Source organism: Schistocerca gregaria, unplaced genomic scaffold (genome assembly GCF_023897955.1).
Source record: "Schistocerca gregaria isolate iqSchGreg1 unplaced genomic scaffold, iqSchGreg1.2 ptg001226l, whole genome shotgun sequence".
NCBI lineage: Eukaryota > Metazoa > Arthropoda > Insecta > Orthoptera > Acrididae > Schistocerca > Schistocerca gregaria.
Window position 1 is genome coordinate 1 of NW_026062548.1, and position 10,000 is coordinate 10,000.

Sequence of the window (10,000 nt, forward strand, 5' to 3'; positions counted from 1 at the left end):
ACACTAGATCGCGTGTTGGCAAAAGACGGCATCGCCATCTATGAAGATAGGACGGAAGCACGTGCAATGCCAACAGTACGTGCGCCATCTGTAGGTGCCCCGCGACATGACGTGGTGCAACGACGGTACCGCCACCTGGGGGAGGCCACGCGGACTAAGCCATGTATGGGGCCCACAGTGCTCATTTGCCGAGCCCACCCACACAAAACCTGCACCCCCCTCCAGCGCAGGAGCCGCAACCCGGGGTGCGTACGCCGCACCAAGTGCTCCACCCGCGACCGTACGTGCCCCGCCGAAATCGCAACTCCGGCGGATGAACGGCGGACTTTTCTCGCAGTCGTAAGTTGCAATCCACCCCTATATCTTGCGTCCTCATGAAGAGTTATATCAAGTATGCCAAATTCCCGCTGTCCCTATACATGCGGTAAGTTCGTCGTGGCCGCTGGCCGGCAGGCCGCGAGACCTGACGCCCGGCGGCAAAGAGTGCCCCTCTGAGGATATAGATGTTCCGTTCCGCCGCACAATGGTGACGGTGACCGCTGCCTGCGGTGGCAACGCTGGGCAGAGTCGATACTCGCCGTGTGGTGGAAGGTAAACATTATGCGGTACATCAGTACTTTCCTAATAGTTCGGTCGTCTCACGGCACTGCTTAGTAAATGATGCAAGGCCACATATAGATGATTTATGCGAATGTCCCTATACGTGCTGTAAGACTGGGCACACAACGTGAATCGCACGTCAGCCAGACACTCGAACATGCACCACTCTCGGCCTGCAACGGAGACACACAATACGTAAACATCTGGAATGCGACAATGTCGAGTGCATCCTCTCTGCCACATTGCACCGTCGACACTATGATAACCAGAGCAGTAGGTCCACCTATAAAAGCACAATACCCCACTCCTCCGACAACTACCATTGCTCAGATAAATCAACACCACCAACACACATCCTACACAGAGGGGCACCAAATATCATCCCCCGCCCTCGTGTTATACCACATGAAAAATTGCAGAAGTGAGAGACACACATCCGCCAGCCTCTTGCTACAAGCATCGAACCGACGTGACGTATCTGACGGTGACTCAGGCATCCGCGTACTGCCACCACTATCCACCCCCCCCCCTCTCTCTCTGCACCCTTCCCACACAATACCAAATTTAACCAACTTTATCGCTTAACCTAACTGTGGCTGTACCACATTATCGCTTAACCTAACTGTGGCTGTACCACATTATCGCTTAACCTAACTGTGGTTGTACCACATTATCGCTTAACCTAACTGTGGTTGTACCACATTATCGCTTAACCTAACTGTGGTTGTACCACATTATCGCTTAACCTAACTGTGGTTGTACCACATTATCGCTTAACCTAACTGTGGTTGTACCACATTATCGCTTAACCTAACTGTGGTTGTACCACATTATCGCTTAACCTAACTGTGGTTGTACCACATTATCGCTTAACCTAACTGTGGTTGTACCACATTATCGCTTAACCTAACTGTGGTTGTACCACATTATCGCTTAACCTAACTGTGGTTGTACCACATTATCGCTTAACCTAACTGTGGTTGTACCACATTATCCCTTAACCTAACTGTGGTTGTACCACATTATCCCTTAACCTAACTGTGGTTGTACCACATTATCCCTTAACCTAACTGTGGTTGTACCACATTATCCCTTAACCTAACTGTGGTTGTACCACATTATCCCTTAACCTAACTGTGGTTGTACCACATTATCCCTTAACCTAACTGTGGTTGTACCACATTATCCCTTAACCTAACTGTGGTTGTACCACATTATCCCTTAACCTAACTGTGGTTGTACCACATTATCCCTTAACCTAACTGTGGTTGTACCACATTATCCCTTAACCTAACTGTGGTTGTACCACATTATCCCTTAACCTAACTGTGGTTGTACCACATTATCCCTTAACCTAACTGTGGTTGTACCACATTATCCCTTAACCTAACTGTGGTTGTACCACATTATCCCTTAACCTAACTGTGGTTGTACCACATTATCCCTTAACCTAACTGTGGTTGTACCACATTATCCCTTAACCTAACTGTGGTTGTACCACATTATCCCTTAACCTAACTGTGGTTGTACCACATTATCCCTTAACCTAACTGTGGTTGTACCACATTATCCCTTAACCTAACTGTGGTTGTACCACATTATCCCTTAACCTAACTCAAGTTGTCCCTTAACCTAACTCAAGTTGTCCCTTAACCTAACTCAAGTTGTCCCTTAACCTAACTCAAGTTGTCCCTTAACCTAACTCAAGTTGTCCCTTAACCTAACTCAAGTTGTCCCTTAACCTAACTCAAGTTGTCCCTTAACCTAACTCAAGTTGTCCCTTAACCTAACTCAAGTTGTCCCTTAACCTAACTCAAGTTGTCCCTTAACCTAACTCAAGTTGTCCCTTAACCTAACTCAAGTTGTCCCTTAACCTAACTCAAGTTGTCCCTTAACCTAACTCAAGTTGTCCCTTAACCTAACTCAAGTTGTCCCTTAACCTAACTCAAGTTGTCCCTTAACCTAACTCAAGTTGTCCCTTAACCTAACTCAAGTTGTCCCTTAACCTAACTCAAGTTGTCCCTTAACCTAACTCAAGTTGTCCCTTAACCTAACTCAAGTTGTCCCTTAACCTAACTCAAGTTGTCCCTTAACCTAACTCAAGTTGTCCCTTAACCTAACTCAAGTTGTCCCTTAACCTAACTCAAGTTGTCCCTTAACCTAACTCAAGTTGTCCCTTAACCTAACTCAAGTTGTCCCTTAACCTAACCCACGTTGTCCCTTAACCTAACCCACGTTGTCCCTTAACCTAACCCACGTTGTCCCTTAACCTAACCCACGTTGTCCCTTAACCTAACCCACGTTGTCCCTTAACCTAACCCACGTTGTCCCTTAACCTAACCCACGTTGTCCCTTAACCTAACCCACGTTGTCCCTTAACCTAACCCACGTTGTCCCTTAACCTAACCCACGTTGTCCCTTAACCTAACCCACGTTGTCCCTTAACCTAACCCACGTTGTCCCTTAACCTAACCCACGTTGTCCCTTAACCTAACCCACGTTGTCCCTTAACCTAACCCACGTTGTCCCTTAACCTAACCCACGTTGTCCCTTAACCTAACCCACGTTGTCCCTTAACCTAACCCACGTTGTCCCTTAACCTAACCCACGTTGTCCCTTAACCTAACCCACGTTGTCCCTTAACCTAACCCACGTTGTCCCTTAACCTAACCCACGTTGTCCCTTAACCTAACCCACGTTGTCCCTTAACCTAACCCACGTTGTCCCTTAACCTAACCCACGTTGTCCCTTAACCTAACCCACGTTGTCCCTTAACCTAACCCACGTTGTCCCTTAACCTAACCCACGTTGTCCCTTAACCTAACCCACGTTGTCCCTTAACCTAACCCACGTTGTCCCTTAACCTAACCCACGTTGTCCCTTAACCTAACCCACGTTGTCCCTTAACCTAACCCACGTTGTCCCTTAACCTAACCCACGTTGTCCCTTAACCTAACCCACGTTGTCCCTTAACCTAACCCACGTTGTCCCTTAACCTAACCCACGTTGTCCCTTAACCTAACCCACGTTGTCCCTTAACCTAACCCACGTTGTCCCTTAACCTAACCCACGTTGTCCCTTAACCTAACCCACGTTGTCCCTTAACCTAACCCACGTTGTCCCTTAACCTAACCCACGTTGTCCCTTAACCTAACCCACGTTGTCCCTTAACCTAACCCACGTTGTCCCTTAACCTAACCCACGTTGTCCCTTAACCTAACCCACGTTGTCCCTTAACCTAACCCACGTTGTCCCTTAACCTAACCCACGTTGTCCCTTAACCTAACCCACGTTGTCCCTTAACCTAACCCACGTTGTCCCTTAACCTAACCCACGTTGTCCCTTAACCTAACCCACGTTGTCCCTTAACCTAACCCACGTTGTCCCTTAACCTAACCCACGTTGTCCCTTAACCTAACCCACGTTGTCCCTTTGCCTAACATAGTTCACTGCTCGGAATCTCTGGTGTCGTTGTTATCCTCATGTAGATGTCTTGCGAGTGTTGCTTACTTTCCACATATTCCCGCTATCCACTGTCAATTGTACTGCAATAGGACTATATCGCCCCCCCCCCCCTCCCTCTGTCCCCCTCTTTGTGTCTCTGTCCTCTCAAGCTGGTCGGTCTGGCGTTTGAGTGTTAAATGAGCCTCGCAGCTGTTCAGTTGCATTCAGATGTCGACGCCCTCAGTGTACGTCGTGGTATGGTCTGTGTCCATTGTCCGCTGATGTCGTACGCGTAACCCACACGCTGTACCGATCATCGGTCGTTACGTACAGAGTGAAGTAGTGTGATACGTGTGACCGTACGCTGGCTGTGCCCAACGGTGTCGAATCTCAATTTCCATATGATGTGCTCGATGCTACTTGTCTCGTCTCCCAATAACAGCTAGGTTGCACTGTGGTACGCCGTAGAGGCGTGTGGGAGGAACGTACGAACGCATTGTATGTCACCCTGGGTCGCTGGGGGTGGTGGTGCGGTGAGTCAGGTCAGGTCAGGTCAGCGTGAGCCGTCTGATGTAGTGACGCGTGTATTCCGACTTTGTCGTATTGCCTCACACAAAGTGCTACCCTGGTGGACCGCGTTCCATATCTGGGACATGCCGCAGATGCCGGTTGACAGTGGATCGCGGAAGGGACATCGCATACGTGCGCGGGCCACCTTCCACGTGTTCTCTTCTGCACATGTCGCAGTGTGTATGTGGTCTGATGTAGCGTGTCGTGACACATGACATCCTGGCATGCAAGAATTGTTGAATTCGCAAATGTAGGTGGACATCTACGTTTACTGCCCAAGATACGCAAATGAACTGGAAATCCGTTGTTGAGCGGTTGTTCACGCTGGAGGTGAATCTGTGATGGCGACGATCGGTACAGCTATTAACCGGTTGTTTCAGCGGTACCCGCCACATCCACACACGTGACTAGGCCCATGTGGGTATGAAGCGATACGCGGCGGTGGCTTGGTGGGACTGTTCCCGGCCGGTGAAGGGGGGCCGCCCGGCGTGTTGGCCGCGCGCTGCGTGGGCGCACGCGCAACAGGCGGCTGGTGGGGGGCGCCGAGTGGCAGGAGCGCCAGCCGACGGGCCCGGCAGGCGGCGCAGCTACGCTGCGGCGCACCCTGCACGCGGCGCCTGGCGGCCAAAGTTGGTTCAGCCGAGCCCGGTGCGAAGCGCGGTGGACATCTGCAGTGTGCTGGTCTGATTGAGGACTGTGTGCGTTGAGGATGCGCCGCCGCCTGGCACTCGGCGCCGCGACGCCGTCTGCTGCTCGGTCGCCCCAGCGGTTCTCGCAGGTGGTTTGTATCGCAGTTGTGCGGACGTGTTGGCGCGTGCGCTGTGCTGGGAGAGTTCGCTTCTGCACCCAAGTGGGGCTTTGCCCTTGTGTGGCGCTGGCGTTGGAGCTGCCGGTCACCATAGGTGGCGCGTGTTGTCTCCCGCCGGCAATGCCACGACAGCACGCTCCCGGGCCTCTGTCGGCAGCGGCAAGCTCAGTTGGGAGCAAGGGTGTTCTCACTAAAACCGTCTACTCGCCTAACTCCGGGCGATTGCGCCTCTCTCGAAACCGACCAAGTACCTAGGACGGCGCTGCGCGCCGCCGGGACCTGAGAGGGTTTCGAGGTGTATCGTGCAGGGGAGCTCGGCCTCCTCCTGTTTGCAGAATAATTGAGCGGACGCTTGCGTGTTCGCGCGGGCCCCCGGGACACACTCCCGGGCGGCCGGCTGCTCAGCTCTAGTTGACGCAGCTCCCTGGTTGATCCTGCCAGTAGTCATATGCTTGTCTCAAAGATTAAGCCATGCATGTCTCAGTACAAGCCGCATTAAGGTGAAACCGCGAATGGCTCATTAAATCAGTTATGGTTCCTTAGATCGTACCCACGTTACTTGGATAACTGTGGTAATTCTAGAGCTAATACATGCAAACAGAGTCCCGACCAGAGATGGAAGGGACGCTTTTATTAGATCAAAACCAATCGGATTGGCTTGTCTGGTCCGTTTGCCTTGGTGACTCTGAATAACTTTGGGCTGATCGCACGGTCCTCGTACCGGCGACGCATCTTTCAAATGTCTGCCTTATCAACTGTCGATGGTAGGTTCTGCGCCTACCATGGTTGTAACGGGTAACGGGGAATCAGGGTTCGATTCCGGAGAGGGAGCCTGAGAAACGGCTACCACATCCAAGGAAGGCAGCAGGCGCGCAAATTACCCACTCCCGGCACGGGGAGGTAGTGACGAAAAATAACGATACGGGACTCATCCGAGGCCCCGTAATCGGAATGAGTACACTTTAAATCCTTTAACGAGTATCTATTGGAGGGCAAGTCTGGTGCCAGCAGCCGCGGTAATTCCAGCTCCAATAGCGTATATTAAAGTTGTTGCGGTTAAAAAGCTCGTAGTTGGATTTGTGTCCCACGCTGTTGGTTCACCGCCCGTCGGTGTTTAACTGGCATGTATCGTGGGACGTCCTGCCGGTGGGGCGAGCCGAAGGGGTGCTTTCGCGTCCCGAGGCGGACCCCGTTTAAATCCTACCAGGGTGCTCTTTGTTGAGTGTCTCGGTGGGCCGGCACGTTTACTTTGAACAAATTAGAGTGCTTAAAGCAGGCAAGCCCGCCTGAATACTGTGTGCATGGAATAATGGAATAGGACCTCGGTTCTATTTTGTTGGTTTTCGGAACCCGAGGTAATGATTAATAGGGACAGGCGGGGGCATTCGTATTGCGACGTTAGAGGTGAAATTCTTGGATCGTCGCAAGACGAACAGAAGCGAAAGCATTTGCCAAGTATGTTTTCATTAATCAAGAACGAAAGTTAGAGGTTCGAAGGCGATCAGATACCGCCCTAGTTCTAACCATAAACGATGCCAGCCAGCGATCCGCCGCAGTTCCTCCGATGACTCGGCGGGCAGCCTCCGGGAAACCAAAGCTTTTGGGTTCCGGGGGAAGTATGGTTGCAAAGCTGAAACTTAAAGGAATTGACGGAAGGGCACCACCAGGAGTGGAGCCTGCGGCTTAATTTGACTCAACACGGGAAACCTCACCAGGCCCGGACACCGGAAGGATTGACAGATTGATAGCTCTTTCTTGATTCGGTGGGTGGTGGTGCATGGCCGTTCTTAGTTGGTGGAGCGATTTGTCTGGTTAATTCCGATAACGAACGAGACTCTAGCCTGCTAACTAGTCGCGTGACATCCTTCGTGCTGTCAGCGATTACTTTTCTTCTTAGAGGGACAGGCGGCTTCTAGCCGCACGAGATTGAGCAATAACAGGTCTGTGATGCCCTTAGATGTTCTGGGCCGCACGCGCGCTACACTGAAGGAATCAGCGTGTCTTCCTAGGCCGAAAGGTCGGGGTAACCCGCTGAACCTCCTTCGTGCTAGGGATTGGGGCTTGCAATTGTTCCCCATGAACGAGGAATTCCCAGTAAGCGCGAGTCATAAGCTCGCGTTGATTACGTCCCTGCCCTTTGTACACACCGCCCGTCGCTACTACCGATTGAATGATTTAGTGAGGTCTTCGGACTGGTACGCGGCATCGACTCTGTCGTTGCCGATGCTACCGGAAAGATGACCAAACTTGATCATTTAGAGGAAGTAAAAGTCGTAACAAGGTTTCCGTAGGTGAACCTGCGGAAGGATCATTACCGACTAGACTGCATGTCTTTCGATGTGCGTGTCGTGTCGCGCAACACGCTACCTGTACGGCAGTGGCCGTGCGCCGCGTGCGGAACCACGCGTGCCTCTCAAAACTAGCGGAAGTGTTGTTGTTGTTGTTGTTGTGTGGTACGAGCGCTGAAGCTCTGGAGCGGCTGGCCTGCGGTACCTGGCGCCTGGCGCCGGTTTTGAATGACGTTCGCCCGAGTGCCTGTCCGCTCCGGTGTGGAGCCGTACGACGCCCATCGGCTGTGAGGCCGTTGGACACAAAAAAAATAGTGGAACAGGGGCCGTCAGACGCCTCAGTCCCGCAAATGCTACTGTCTTGAAAGAGACAGTGGGAGACTGAAAAGGAAAAGATCACCCAGGACGGTGGATCACTCGGCTCGTGGGTCGATGAAGAACGCAGCAAATTGCGCGTCGACATGTGAACTGCAGGACACATGAACATCGACGTTTCGAACGCACATTGCGGTCCATGGATTCCGTTCCCGGGCCACGTCTGGCTGAGGGTCGGCTACGTATACTGAAGCGCGCGGCGTTTGTCCCGCTTCGGAGACGTGGGAGTGTCGTGGTCGCCTGTGTGGCCGGCCGCGTCTCCTTAAACGTGCGATGCGCGCCCGTCGCCTGGCGGTTCGCATACCGGTACTTTCTCGGTAGCGTGCACAGCCGGCTGGCGGTGTGGCGTGCGACACCTCGTACAACGACCTCAGAGCAGGCGAGACTACCCGCTGAATTTAAGCATATTACTAAGCGGAGGAAAAGAAACTAACAAGGATTCCCCCAGTAGCGGCGAGCGAACAGGGAAGAGTCCAGCACCGAACCCCGCAGGCTGCCGCCTGTCGTGGCATGTGGTGTTTGGGAGGGTCCACTACCCCGACGCCTCGCGCCGAGCCCAAGTCCAACTTGAATGAGGCCACGGCCCGTAGAGGGTGCCAGGCCCGTAGCGGCCGGTGCGAGCGTCGGCGGGACCTCTCCTTCGAGTCGGGTTGCTTGAGAGTGCAGCTCCAAGTGGGTGGTAAACTCCATCTGAGACTAAATATGACCACGAGACCGATAGCGAACAAGTACCGTGAGGGAAAGTTGAAAAGAACTTTGAAGAGAGAGTTCAAAAGTACGTGAAACCGTTCTGGGGTAAACGTGAGAAGTCCGAAAGGTCGAACGGGTGAGATTCACGCCCATCCGGCCACTGGCCCCCGCCCTCGGCAGATGGGGCCGGCCGCCCGCGCGGAGCAATCCGCGGCGGGGTCGTGTCCGGTTGCCTTTCCACTCGCCGCGGGGTGGGGCCGTTCCGGTGTGCGGTGGGCCGCACTTCTCCCCTAGTAGGACGTCGCGACCCGCTGGGTGCCGGCCTACGGCCCGGGTGCGCAGCCTGTCCTTCCGCGGGCCTCGGTTCGCGTCTGTTGGGCAGAGCCCCGGTGTCCTGGCTGGCTGCTCGGCGGTATATCTGGAGGAGTCGATTCGCCCCTTTGGGCGCTCGGGCTCCCGGCAAGCGCGCGCGGTTCTTCCCGGATGACGGACCTACCTGGCCCGGCCCCGGACCCGCGCCGCTGTTGGCTCGGGATGCTCTCGGGCGGAATAATCGCTCCCGTCAGCGGCGCTTCAGCTTTGGACAATTTCACGACCCGTCTTGAAACACGGACCAAGGAGTCTAACATGTGCGCGAGTCATTGGGCTGTACGAAACCTAAAGGCGTAATGAAAGTGAAGGTCTCGCCTTGCGCGGGCCGAGGGAGGATGGGGCTTCCCCGCCCTTCACGGGGCGGCGGCCTCCGCACTCCCGGGGCGTCTCGTCCTCATTGCGAGGTGAGGCGCACCTAGAGCGTACACGTTGGGACCCGAAAGATGGTGAACTATGCCTGGCCAGGACGAAGTCAGGGGAAACCCTGATGGAGGTCCGTAGCGATTCTGACGTGCAAATCGATCGTCGGAGCTGGGTATAGGGGCGAAAGACTAATCGAACCATCTAGTAGCTGGTTCCCTCCGAAGTTTCCCTCAGGATAGCTGGTGCTCGTACGAGTCTCATCCGGTAAAGCGAATGATTAGAGGCCTTGGGGCCGAAACGACCTCAACCTATTCTCAAACTTTAAATGGGTGAGATCTCCGGCTTGCTTGATATGCTGAAGCCGCGAGCAAACGACTCGGATCGGAGTGCCAAGTGGGCCACTTTTGGTAAGCAGAACTGGCGCTGTGGGATGAACCAAACGCCGAGTTAAGGCGCCCGAATCGACGCTCATGGGAAACCATGAAAGGCG

At 53.5% G+C, this 10,000-nt stretch overlaps 3 non-coding genes across 3 annotated transcripts in view; all 3 read left to right on the forward strand.

Moving 5' to 3' along the window:
• The first annotated feature begins 5,843 nt into the window (after positions 1-5,843).
• Positions 5,844-7,736, forward strand: LOC126329913 (small subunit ribosomal RNA). Its single transcript, XR_007562591.1, has one exon. It is a non-coding gene; the product is annotated as a small subunit ribosomal RNA (ribosomal RNA).
• Positions 7,737-8,107: 371 nt separating this feature from the next.
• Positions 8,108-8,262, forward strand: LOC126329912 (5.8S ribosomal RNA). The gene has a single exon (XR_007562590.1). It is a non-coding gene; the product is annotated as a 5.8S ribosomal RNA (ribosomal RNA).
• A 188-nt stretch (positions 8,263-8,450) lies between these two features.
• The window catches only part of LOC126329914 (large subunit ribosomal RNA), a 4,273-nt gene continuing 2,723 nt past the window's right edge, over positions 8,451-10,000 (forward strand). Inside the window, exon 1 of the ribosomal RNA XR_007562592.1 lies at positions 8,451-10,000. This exon is cut by the window's right edge and continues 2,723 nt beyond it. This is a non-coding gene — a ribosomal RNA (large subunit ribosomal RNA).